The sequence below is a fragment of the Heterodontus francisci genome, unplaced genomic scaffold (assembly GCF_036365525.1).
Source record: "Heterodontus francisci isolate sHetFra1 unplaced genomic scaffold, sHetFra1.hap1 HAP1_SCAFFOLD_43, whole genome shotgun sequence".
Lineage (NCBI taxonomy): Eukaryota > Metazoa > Chordata > Chondrichthyes > Heterodontiformes > Heterodontidae > Heterodontus > Heterodontus francisci.
The window spans coordinates 8,167,750-8,181,252 of record NW_027141852.1 but is presented as its reverse complement, the minus strand read 5'-3'; the positions used below and the strand labels follow the sequence as shown (position 1 = coordinate 8,181,252).

The following is a 13,503-nucleotide window of genomic DNA, read 5'->3' as shown; positions in this document are numbered from 1 at the left end:
CTCCAGCTCTTCGCTCTTGTCGTTCATCCTAGCCTGCATGTGAAAACAGGGACATTGAAGGGTTAGGGTCTGCCCATCGTGACATTCCAACCACCCCTACTGTGCAGCTCCATTGATGCAGTGGTGAACAGATGAGCAGTATGGCTCCTTTGCAGCGGATGCTCCCTTGTGCCCCAGGAGATGTTCACTCACTCTCTTAGGTAGGTGTCCCTGTCTCTCCATCAGCTATGGAGCAGCTACTTTGCTGCCCTGCCTGTTCCATGGCCTCCTCCTCCATCGGGATGAGGACATGGAGATAAGGCATCCACTGCCAGTCTTGACATGCTCTTTCCGATTGTGGGATGTCTTCTCCTGCAGCCACTATGATCAACAAAGTTAGTCTCCCAGCGGGGACAAGCCCAATATCTCTGATGGTGATAGTCCAGCAGTCCATGATGTGAACACACATATTCCTCCTGCATGTGGCCCCTCTCGAGGGACTGTGTGAGTTTATACAATGACTGATGTGCACCTCCCACCGAGATGCAGCCAAGCCTCAGGCAGCATGTCCTGCTGCCCTTCCCCAATACAAATGACTGGGTGGTCACTCCCTTTCCACCAAACACTCCCTCTCACTCTGCCATGCGCAATGTCCAAAGGGTCCAAAGTGTTTTGAGTTTGCGCCTGAGCAGCCTGGATCCGGTCATTGACCCACTTCGTGCACTGGATCCATGTCTTGGGGGTGACCCCACGGCCGCAGACTTCACCTACTATCTCAAAGCAGCTTTGCTTGGTCAGGTGGACAGGTCTCCACCTCCCATCCCTGGGGAAGAGGATCTTCCACCTATCTGTTGTCACCTGGAGGCGAACCTGCAGGAAGGCATCGCCAAACCATTGGACCATGGTCACTGCAGGCTCGCATTCAGCTCCTTACCTATCAGGCAGCAGAGGCAGCAGAACAGGTCCTGGGGCAGCAGAGGCAGCAGAACAGGTCCTGGGGCAGCAGATGCAGCAGAACAGGTCCTGGGGCAGCAGAGGCAGCAGAACAGGTCCTGGGGCAGCAGATGCAGCAGTACAGGTCCTGGGGCAGCAGATGCAGCAGAACGGGTCCTGGGGCAGCAGATGCAGCAGAACAGGTCCTGGGGCAGCAGATGCAGCAGAACAGGTCCTGGTGCAGCAGATGCAGCAGAACTGGTCCTGGGGCAGCAGATGCAGCAGAACAGGTCCTGGGGCAGCAGATGCAGCAGAACAGGTCCTGGGGCAGCAGATGCAGCAGAACTGGTCCTGGGGCAGCAGAGGCAGCAGAACAGGTCCTGGGGCAGCAGATGCAGCAGAACAGGTCCTGGGGCAGCGGAGGCAGCAGAACAGGTCCGGGGGCAGCAGATGCAGCAGAACGGGTCCTGGAGCAGCAGAGGCAGCAGAACGGGTCCTGGGGCAGCAGAGGCAGCAGAACGGGTCCTGGGGCAGCAGAACGGGTCCTGGAGCAGCAGAGGCAGCAGAACGGGTCCTGGGGCAGCAGAACGGGTCCTGGGGCATCAGAGGCAGCAGAACGGGTCATGGGGCAGCAGAGGCAGCAGAACGGGTCCTGGGGCAGCAGAAAGGGTCCTGGAGCAGCAGAGGCAGCGGAACGGGTCCTGGGGCAGCAGAACGGGTCCTGGGGCATCAGAGGCAGCAGAACGGGTCCTGGGGCAGCAGAACGGGTCCTGGAGCAGCAGAGGCAGCAGAACAGGTCCTGGGGCAGCAGAACGGGTCCTGGGGCATCAGAGGCAGCAGAACGGGTCTTGGGGCAGCAGAACGGATCCTGGGGCAGCAGATGTAGCAGAACGGGTCCTGGAGCAGCAGAGGCAGCAGAACGGGTCCTGGGGCATCAGAGGCAGCAGAACGGGTCTTGGGGCAGCAGAACGGGTCCTGGGACAGCAGAACGGGACCTGGGGCAGCAGAGGCAGCAGAACGGGTTCTGGGACAGCAGAGGCAGCAGAACGGGTTCTGGGACAGCAGAGGCAGCAGAATGGGTCCTGGGGCAGCAGAGGCAACAGAACGGGACCTGGGGCAGCAGAGGGCTCTCAGGAAGACACTCCTTTAAACCAGGCAGCAGTGAATGCAGGTCTGGCAGTCCTTTCAATATGGTGCCAGCACCTGCCGTTGTGTCAGATGTCGGTGCCATCGGTGCCTCGTTCCCTACCTCTGGCCCTTGTTTACATGGGCCCCACGCCTCCCCTTCATTAATTGGTCGGCTGCTCCGTGATCGGGGTCGGTCGGCCACATTTCACTCGTGTGGTGACGACACCCACTTCCGGTGCCTCTGCCGAGAGCCGCACCGTTAGTTTAAAATTCAGCCCATGGGGTCAAGAGTGGAAAATCTCCCCTCTGATTCTCTCTAGTTAAAATGAAGGAGACACCAAATTAAAACTGATGAAACCAGGGATTGTATCCTGGTTCTTCAATCTAGTGTTCTCCCAACTGAGCTGTTCCAGCCTCACTGTGAACTCATCTTCATTGGAGACAAATATAACTCCAGGCGGAATTTCCCCACCCGTTCATTCCTCACTTCAGGGGAATGGGACCCGACCAGATCGCGGAACTCAGATTATGTTAATGTTCTGCTCTTGATATCTTAATATTATCTTGCGTTTGAGCCACTTTTAATCAGGTTCACGGACAAATTCTTCCATCATCCCTTCTCCCACATTCTATCTCTCTCATTCATTCTTTATTCCTCTCAATCCAGAAAGGGTTAGGAATCAGAGCTCACCCCCAAACCCTCTGCACACAGACCTCTGTCTGTTACCCTGTTTGATCCAAGAGACCAGTCAATAAATTACACTCTTTATAAACACAGAAAGCTGCCTCAGAGTGTTGGACAGAGATAAATACACTGAAGTCTTTTGAAAAAAGTTCATCTTACGGGTTGTTACTGAGCCCACAGAGCAGGGCGGGCCCAGGCTCCAGCCCCAGCCCCAGCCTGTGCTATGTTAGCTGATGCCACCTGGTGTGATATTGAGCCACACGGAGCAGGAAAGGGCCTGGTTGTCTTCATGGCCTGTGTTGTGTTAACTGATCCCACTCAGTGTGGTAGGAGCCACACAGAACAGAATGGGCCCAGGCTCCTTCCTCAGCCTGAGGGATGATAGTTCTTCTCACACGTTGTTGTACAGAGCCCCACACAGAACAGGGAAATCTCAGGCTCCATCCCCGGCCTGTGGTATTTTACTTCATCGCACCTGGTATGGTACGGAGTCCCCAGAGCAGGAAAGATCCAGCTTCCATCTCCGGCCTGTGCTGAATTAGCTGATCTGACCTGGTTGGCACTGAACCGCAATCAGGGAAGGATGGGCCGAGGCTCCATGGCCTGTGGTGTGTTAGTTATTCTCATTTGGTGAGGTACTGAGCACCATATAGAGCAGGATGGGCCTGTGCTCAGTGAGCTGATCTCACCTTGTGTGGTCCTGAGACCCACACACAAAGCAGGACAGGCCTAGGCCTCATCCCCGGCCTGTGTTCAATTAGCAGATCTCAGCCAAAAGATTTTGATAAGGTTCCACACAAGAGGCTTCTCTATAAGATTAAAGTCCCTGGTATCAGTGGTAATATATTGATCTGGATTGGGAACTGACTGGCAGACGTAGGCAGAAAGTAGTTACAGATGGATCTGGATCTGTTTGGAGACCAGTTACCAGTGGTGTCCCACAGGGATCGGTGTTGGGACTGTTGCTCTTTACTATTTTTATTAATGATCTGGATGTAGGTGTAGGGGGCACCATCTGTAAATTTACAGATGATTTGAAGATCTGTGCGAGTGTTTAGACTGTAGACGATACTCGACTGTTTCAGGCTGATCTAAATGTGTTGGGAGATTGGGTTCATGACTGGTAAATGATGTTTAATTTGGGTAAGTGCAGTGTTATTCATGTGGACAGGGCGAATGTTCAACATTCATACACCCTTCAGGGAAAAACATTAAAGTAGGTGGAAAAAAGAAAATAATTTTGAGCAGAGATCTGGATGTTCTCGTGCACAGATCTCGAAAGTTACAGCAGCAATGATGTGAAGTGATAGTTGGAGCAAATAGAGGGTTGGGCTGCATTCAGAGGACAATTGAGTATAAGATGAGGCATATTCTTTCATGGAATGTGAGCGACACTGACAAGTCCAGAATTTGTTACCCATCCCTAATTGTCCTTGACAAGGTGGCGGTGAGCTCCCTTCTTGAATTGCTGCACTCCATGTGGTGTAGGTACACCCACAGTGCTGTTCGGAAGGGAGATCCAGAATTTTGACCCAGCATTAGTGCATGAACAGCGATATATTTGCAGATCAGATGGTGTGTGACTTGGAGGGGAGCTTGCACATGGTGGTGTTTCCATGCATCTGCAGCCCTTGTCCTTCAAGGTGGTGGAGGTCTTCGGTTTGGAAGGTGCTGTCTGCGGAGCCTTGGTGAGTTGCAGCAGTGCATCTGGTAGATGGTACACACTACTGCCACTGTGCGTCAGTGATGAAGGGAGTGAATGTTTAAGGTGGTGAATGGGGTGACAATCAAGGCGGCTGCTTTGTCCTGGACAGTGTCGAGTTTCTAGAGTATTGTTGGTGCTGCACTCATCCTGGTTTGTGCCTTGTAGATGGTTGACAAGATTTTGGAGAGTCAAAAATCACAAAATTATTGCAGTGCAGAAGGAGGCCATTCGGCCCATTGTGTCTGCATAGAATCATAGAACATAGAAAGTTTACAGCACAGGCAGGCCAAAAAACGAGCCACCCAGCTGAATCCCATTGCCCAGCATTTGGACCGTAGCCCTGCATGTTCAGGTACTTGAGGTGCACATCCAGACTCCTTTTAAATGAGTTGAGGGCTTCTGCCTCAGCTACCCTTCCAGGCAGTGAGTTCCAGACTCCCACAGCCCTCTGGGTGAAAAAACCTTTCCTCATCTCCCCTCTAATTGTTCAACACATCACTTTAAATCTATGCCCCCTCGTCACTGACCTCCCTACTAAGGTAAATAGACCCTTCCCATCCATTCTATCCAGACCCCTCACAATTTTGTACATTTCAATCAAATCTCCCCTCAGCCTCCTCTATTCAACCCCAGCTGATCCAATCTTTCCTCATCACTGCATTTTTCCAGAGCTGGCAACATCCTCGTAAATCTCCTCTGTAACCTCTCCAGTGCAATTACATCCTTTCTGGAATGAGGTGACGAGAACTGCACACAGAACTCAAGTTGTGGCCTAACTAATGATTGACACTGTTCCAGCATAACCTCCCTGCTCTTATATTCTATGCATCGGCTAATAAAGGAAAGGATTCCATAAGCCTTCTCAACCAACTTACAAACCTGTCCTGCTACTTTCAGGGATTTGTGGACATTCACTTCAAGGTCCCTCACTTCCTCTACACCTCTCAGCATTCACCCATTAATTGTGTATTCCTTTGCTGTGTTTGACCTCACCAAAGGCATCACCTCACACTTCTCCAAGTTGAGTTCCATTTGCCACTTTTCTGCCCACCTGACCAGTCCATTTCTCCAGCTCTCCTAATGAGCATTTCACCACGTGCCTTGAGCTGAGTTACTCATCACAGAATTCCCACTATCTGATTTACTCTTGTAGCCAGAGTATGTATATGAATGGTCCAGTTAAGCTTTTGTCAATGGTAACCCCCAGGATGTTGATGGTGGGGGGGGGGGATTCAGCGATGGTAATGCTGTTGATCGTCAAAGGGGGATGGTTACATTCTCTCTTGTTGGAGATGGTCATTGCCTGGTACTTATGTGGTGTGAATGTTACTTGCCACTTAGCAGCCCAAGTCTGAATGTTGTCCAGGTCTTGCTGCTTCTGGACACGGACTCCTTCAGTATCTGAGATGTCCCGAATTTGTCCTTTTATGAAACCATGGTCAGGACTCACTTGGAATATTGTATCCAGTCTTGGTCTCCTCACATGATGGGTGATATTGAGGCTTTGGAAAGGGTACAGAGGAGAGACATTCGACAAATTCCCAGTATAAGACATCTTGGTTATCAAGTTAGACTAAAAGAGTTGGGACCCTACACCTTAGAGAAACCTAGACTGAGGGGTGATCCGATTGAGGTTCATAAATAATGAAGGGTCCAATTTAGCATGGGAGAGGAGTCATAACTTGATATTGGAAAAGGCCAGATGGCACCCGGATCACATTAAACTTCATTTTCAGTGATGGGTTGATGTACCAGGATGGCCGAGTGGTTAAGGAGTTGGACTTAAGATCCAATAGACATGTGTCTGCGTGGGTTCAAACCCCACTCCTGGTATCTGTGCTTACGAAATGTTACTGATTCTTTCCCTGACTTTTGCCTTGCACCATCATCTCTTCTGTCATTTAATCACTCTTGCCTTCCAACTGATCACAGCTTCCTATTATTTGATCTGCCCCAGCACCGTTCCTTGGCTCTGCGCTTGCTTATAAACTGGTAAATCTTTAACTTAATCTCCTCTGTACCCTGACAATGACCTTCTCATCCTTCCTGGATTGTGGTTCCTCAAAGGATCCGCTGCCTCTCCGACTCCCCTCCAGGTAACTGAAGGCCCTGAGCCTTGGTCTCGCTTTATACGCTAGCTGGTAGTTGATTCCTTGCAGGTCTGCCACCGCTCAGGAGAAGCTCAAGACCCAGATCAAGCAAAGTATCAAGAGGAATGTGAACAAAGGCTCCCTGGTGCAGAGCAAGGGACAGGGAGCCTCCGGCTCCTTCAAAACCAGCAAGAAGGAAAACCCAGGTAAAAGTGGGAAAGAAGGTGAAGAAACCAGCAGCCAAGAAATCTTTAGTGAAGAAACCAGCAGACAAGAAATCTTCAGTGAAGAAACCAGCAGACAAGAAATCTTTTGTGAAGAAACCAGCAGACAAGAAAGTGACAACAAAGAAAGTAACAGCCAAGAAAACGAGCAGCAAGGCGGCGGCAACGCCAAATAAGGCGGTGAAGAAAGCAGCACTTCAGAAAAAGTCTCCTGCGAAGAAGGTCAAAAAAGGCAAGAGTGCGGCGGGCGGAAAGGCGCTGAAGAAAGTGCAGACATGGAAGAGCAAGGTCAAGCCGAAAGCAGCGAAGTCTCAGAAAGCAGGGTCTGGAAAGAAGTGAAAGCGCGGGAAACTTGTAAACATCTGAACACAAAGGCTCTTCTCAGAGCCACCCACATCTCTCAGGAAAGAGCTGATCCCCTGATCAAATGATCCCTGTCCAGGCCCCGCCTGCAGATTCCACATGGAAATGATTTGGAGTAAATCCAGGATCCCTGGTGACTCCCCTCCACCCAGCCCTTTCCCCACTCTCTGTCATAAAACAAAGGGATGTCCGGCCCTCACTCTAACTGGGGATGTGTTCGGTGCAGTTTCAGTTCACAAATTCAGGGGGAGAGTTTGTAAGACAGTAACACTGGCGGAGAAACCCCACCTCACAACTCAAACCCCAACACATGAGTTTCTCCAGTTCAGCTGGAGTCGGGTGACAACAGGAGCTGGGATAGGCTGTGATCGGGAATGTTAGGAATGGATTTGTTCAGGGAGGAACGTACCTGGAATCTCCGAAAATAATAGTTCCTTATTTCCCCAGATGACACATTCTGCAGTGAGAATGAAAAGTCTCTTCACTGCTTCACATTTACTAATTGTTTGGTTCGAGATGAATAATGAGTCAGAGAGTAATGACAGGATCTGAAGCTTCTCTCACACCAGCCCTTGAATGACTCAGTGTGAAGTGTCCAATGTGTGAAGCTACTGCCAGGGTTTGTCAATCTGAACAGTTTCAGCTCAGTTACTGGGGGCCTGGAATCCCCGCAGTTTGACTCTGTCTCTGATTGGTCACCCGCTTCTCAATCCAATTCTTAACCAATAGGAGAATCACATATAAGTAAATAGAAGTTCTCATTGGCTTATATTTTCCAATTGGAAAAAGCCTGGCAATTCCAGAGCAGGAAGGAATTGAAGTGATGGAAAATTTCAATTTTCAGGCAACAATTTTAAAACCTCTCATTTTATGTTCTGTTTTACTGTATTTACCGTCACAAAATCCTGACGCGATTTTAGGGAAGGGAAAAGGGAAGAGGAGCAGAGCATTAGTCATTGGGGACTCCATAGTTAGGGGAACAGATAGGAGGTTCTGTGGGAACGAGAGAGACTCACGGTTGGTGTGTTGCCTCCCAGGTGCCAGGGTACGTGATGTCTCCGATCGTGTTTTTGGGATCCTTAAGGGGGAGGGGGAGCACCCCCAAGTCGTGGTCCACATAGGCACCAACGACATAGGTAGGAAGAGAGATGTGGATTTAAGGCAGAAATTCAGGGAGCTAGGGTGGAAGCTTAGAGCGAGAACAACCAGAGTTGTTATCTCTGGGTTGTTGCCTGTGCCACGTGCTAGCGAAGAGAGGAATAGGGAGAGAGAGGAGTTGAACACGTGGCTGCAGGGATGGTGTAGGAGGGAGGGTTTTGGTTTCCTGGATAATTGGGGCTCTTTCTGGGGTAGGTGGGACCTCTACAAACAGGATGGTCTTCACCTGAACCAGAGGGGTACCAATATCCTGGGGGGGAGATTTGTTAGTGCTCTTCGGGGGGGTTTAAACTAAATCAGCAGGGGAATGGGAACCTAAATTGCAGTGCCAGTGTACAGGCTGTTGAGAGTAGTGAGGTAGGGGATAAGGTTACAGGGACGCAAGAGGGCACTGGCAAGCAAGAACTTGGTTTAAAGTGTGTCTACTTCAACGCCAGGAGCATCCGGAATAAGGTGGGTGAGCTTGCAGCATGGGTTGGTACCTGGGATCCTGATGTTGTGGCCATTTCGGAGACATGGGTAGAGCAGGGGCAGGAATGGATGTTGCAGGTTCCGGGATTTAGATGTTTCAGAAAGAACAGAGAAGAGGGTAAAAGAGGGGGGGGGTGTGGCATTGTTAATCAAGGAAAGTAGTACAGCGGCAGAAAGGACGTTTGAGGACTCGTCTACTGAGGTAGTATGGGCCGAGGTTAGAAACAGGAGAGGAGAGGTCACACTGTTGGGAGTTTTCTATAGACCTCCGAATAGTTCCAGAGATGTAGAGGAAAGGATAGCGAAGATGATTCTCGACAGGAGCGAGAGTAACAGGGTAGTGGTTATGGGGGACTTTAACTTTCCAAATATTGACTGGAAATACTATAGTTCGAGTACTTTAGATGGGTCTGTTTTTGTCCAGTGTGTGCAGGAGGGTTTTCTGACACAGTATGTGGACAGGCCAACCAGGGGCGATGCCACATTGGATTTGGTACTGGGTAATGAACCCGGCCAGGTGTTCGATTTAGATGTAGGTGAGCACTTTGGCGATAGTGATCACAATTCGGTTAGGTTTACCTTAGCGATGGGCAGGGACAGGTATATACCACAGGGCAAGAATTATAGCTGGGGGAAAGGAAATTATGACGCGATTAGGCAAGATTTAGGATGTGTAGGATGGGGAAGGAAACTGCAGGGGATGGGCACAAACGAAATGTGGAGCTTATTCAGGGAGCAGCTAATGCGTGTCCTTGATAAGTATGTACCTGTCAGGCAGGGAGGAAGTTGTCGAGCAAGGGAGCCGTGGTTTACTCAAGAAGTTGAAGCGCTTGTCAAGAGGAAGAGGGCGGCTTATGTTAGGATGAGACGTGAAGGCTCAGTTAGGGCGCTTGAGAGTTACAAGCTAGCCAGGAAGGATCTAAAGGGAGGGCTAAGAAGAGCAAGGAGAGGACACGAGAAGTCATTGGCGGATAGGATCAAAGAAAACCCTAAGGCTTTCTATAGGTATATCAGGAATAAACGAATGATAAGAGTTAGAACAGGGCCAATCAAGGATAGTAGTGGGAAGTTGTGTGCGGAATCAGAGGAGATAGGGGAAGCGTTAAATGAATATTTTTCGTCAGTATTTACAGTAGAGAAAGAAAATGTTGCCGAGGAGATTACTGAGATACAGCCTACTAGGCTAGATGGGATTGAGATTCACAAGGAGGAGGTGTTAGCAATTTTGGAAAGAGTGAAAATAGATAAGTCCCCTGGGCCAGATGGGATTTATCCTAGGATTCTCTGGGAAGCCAGGGAGGAGATTGCAGAGCCGTTGTTGTTGATCTTCAAGTCGTCATTGTCGACAGGAGTAGTGCCGGAGGACTGGAGGATAGCAAATGTTGTCCCCTTGTTCAAGAAGGGGAGTAGAGACAGCCCTGGTAATTATAGACCTGTGAGCCTTACTTCGGTTGTGGGTAAAATGTTGGAAAAGGTTATAAGAGACAGGATTTATAATCATCTTGAAAAGAATAAGTTCATTTGCGATAGTCAGCACGGTTTTGTGAAAGGTAGGTCGTGCCTCACAAACCTTATTGAGTTTTTCGAGAAGGTGACCAAACAGGTGGATGAGGGTAAAGCCGTGGATGTGGTGTATATGGATTTCAGTAAGGCGTTTGATAAGGTTCCCCACGGTAGGCTATTGCAGAAAATACGCAAGTATGGGGTTGAAGGTGATTTAGAGCTTTGGATCAGAAATTGGCTAGCTGAAAGAAGACAGAGGGTGGTGGTTGATGGCAAATGTTCATCCTGGAGTTTAGTTACTAGTGGTGTACCGCAAGGTTCTGTTTTGGGGCCACTGCTGTTTGTCATTTTTATAAACGACCTGGATGAGGGTGTAGAAGGGTGGGTTAGTAAATTTGCGGATGACACGAAGGTCGGTGGAGTTGTGGATAGTGTCGAAGGGTGTTGTAGGGTACAGAGGGACATAGATAGGCTGCAGAGCTGGGCTGAGAGATGGCAAATGGAGTTTAATGCGGAGAAGTGTGAGGTGATTCACTTTGGAAGGAGTAACAGCAATGCAGAGTACTGGGCTAATGGGAAGATTCTTGGTAGTGTAGATGAGCAGAGAGATCTTGGTATCCAGGTACATAAATCCCTGAAAGTTGCTACCCAGGTTAATAGGGCTGTTAAGAAGGCATATGGTGTGTTAGCCTTTATTAGTAGGGGGATCGAGTTTCAGAGCCACGGGGTCATGATGCAGCTGTACAAAACTCTGGTGAGGCCGCACCTGGAATATTGCGTGCAGTTCTGGTCACCGCATTATAGGAAGGATGTCGAAGCTTTGGAAAGGGTGCAGAGGAGATTTACTAGGATGTTGCCTGGTATGGAAGGAAGGTCTTACGAGGAAAGGCTGAGGGACTTGGGGTTGTTTTCATTAGACAGAAGGAGGAGGAGAGGTGACTTAATAGAGACATACAAGATAATCAGAGGGTTAGATAGGGTGGATAGTGAGAGTCTTTTTCCTCGGATGAGGATGGCAAACACGAGGGGACATAGCTTTAAGTTGAGGGGTGAAAGATATAGGACAGATGTCAGAGGTAGTTTCTTTACGCAGAGAGTAGTAGGGGCGTGGAACGCCCTGCCTGCAACAGTAGTAGACTCGCCAACTTTAAGGGCATTTAAGTGGTCATTGGATAGACATATGGATGCAAATGGAATAGTGTAGGTCAGATGATCGGCGCAACATCGAGGGCCGAAGGGCCTGTACTGCGCTGTAATATTCTAATTCTAATTCTAATTTTAGGAATCGTTTTCATTTGTCAATCTGTTAACTGTAAGCGGCGGGAGGAAGGTCCAGTTCAGCAATTTAAAACGGGACAAATATCAGCTTCCACTCTGTAAAAGGAACAAATTAGCGACTAACCGCTTCTCACAGGCTTCTCGGGGACTGACAGAAACGAGCGGTTTCTGATCCTTTCTCCTGAAAGAGGCGGATAATGCTGCAGGGAGCAATGAACTGCCCTTCACTTTCTGGCTGCTAATACACCCCTGACTTTAAACAGTTCAAACAGCGACTGATGCTTCTGCCGGAAAATGAGCAGATTCACCAGAATGATCCCGGTCCATCATGGCCAAAGACATCCAGCTGGCCCGCCGCATCCGCGGGGAACGCACCTAAAACCCAGCTTCAGTAACAAGTGTAACAAGGGCTCTTTTCAGAGCCACCAAATCAGCAAAGGAAAGAGCTGCCATCTCTGTTCATCATCGAACCCATTAGATTGGAGGGGCGGCCACATGGTTTCTGTTTTGTCACATCACTTTCCCGAAAGGCCTGTAGGACTGAGAGCTGATCTGGAATTTAGAAAGCAGCATTACCGGAGACTCATTGCTGCTCAGCACAATCTCAACCCCGCTCCTGGGATCCGTTAGCTGGCATTTGGGGAAAAGAAATGGATCCCAGTTTTATTTGGAAGGCATTAATGGAGCCGGGTCCGTTCACATGAGGGTTATTTACAAACATTACCCAATAAGTTCACTAATATTTGAATCCATTGGAGATTAGTACACAGGATATGTAAGGCAGCTCGGTCACTCTGACTGAAACCGCCAGTTCCCCGGGGTTGCAGGCCCTGACACTGCGGGGAGAGAATCCCCGACTCTATCCCGCTGCCGGATGAAACAGACAGCTCTGTGTCCGGAGAATAGGGAGGGCCGGGGGGAAGGCACATATTAAAGCGCTGCAATGGACTCAGCTCCTGTGTGTGAACAACTCTCACTGATTCCGTCCTCTGGGAACAGTGCGTTCTAAACAGATCAGGTTAGGAGAGAAACACACAGCCCGAGAATGGCCTCTTTCTTCCTGCATTTACTCTGTTCTGGGAGCAGATTCTCATTGAGAAGCGGCGCTCAGATCACCAGAGAGAAAAAAAAGACACAATTCAAACTGTCCAAATGAAAAACAGAGAATTAACCCGGACACTTCCATTATTAAATTAATTCATCAGCTCCAAACCAGTTCCCGTTAATGTACCGGGATAATCTCGGGATTTATCAAATCGAAGGCAGCGGGATTGATTAAATTGTTGATTCTGACACCCTGTAGTTCAGTTCTTCACTTAACTAGAGGGGAAGATGTGTGAGCAGAGAAACAGAGCAAACTCCAGAGAGGGAACTGAAAACACACCTGGACAGATGTGAAACAGGTCAATCCACTGTGACAATAACTCCATCTCTGACTCCTTCCTGACAGTAACCAGTCCTTTCACAGAGACTGTGAGTGGCTCTGAAAAGAGCCTTTGGTTTATTAGATGACATTTTGGCCGCTTTACTTTTTCTGGGAGCTCTTGAGTGCTGGTTTTCTTGGGCAGCAGCACGGCCTGCATATTAGGCAGCACCCCGCCATGAGCGAGAGTCACCCCTCCCAGCAGCTTGTTGAGCTCCTCGTCGTTGCGGACGGCCAGCTGCAGGTGTCTGGGAATGATGCGGGTCTTCTTGTTGTCCCGGGCCGCGTTACCGGCCAGCTCGAGGATTTCAGCGGTCAGATACTCGAGCACAGCAGCCAGATCGACCGGGGCTCCGGCACCCACACACTCAGCATAGTTACCCTTTCTCAGGAGCCTGTGAACACTGCCCACCGGGAACTGCAGTCCAGCCCGGAAGGAGCGAGACTTGGCCTTGGCCCGAGCTTTCCCGCCGGTCTTTCCTCTTCCAGCCATTTCCACAATCTCACAAATACTTTCACAAAGAATGAATAATTTCCTTAGCATTAATTGCATATCACCGGCA

The 13,503-nt window shown here is 49.5% G+C and overlaps 1 non-coding gene across 1 annotated transcript; it reads left to right on the top strand.

Annotated features, from left to right (window-relative positions):
- The first annotated feature begins 6,180 nt into the window (after positions 1–6,180).
- trnal-uaa (transfer RNA leucine (anticodon UAA)) lies at positions 6,181–6,263 on the top strand. Its single transcript has one exon. It is a non-coding gene; the product is annotated as a tRNA-Leu (tRNA).
- Positions 6,264–13,503: the final 7,240 nt, after the last annotated feature.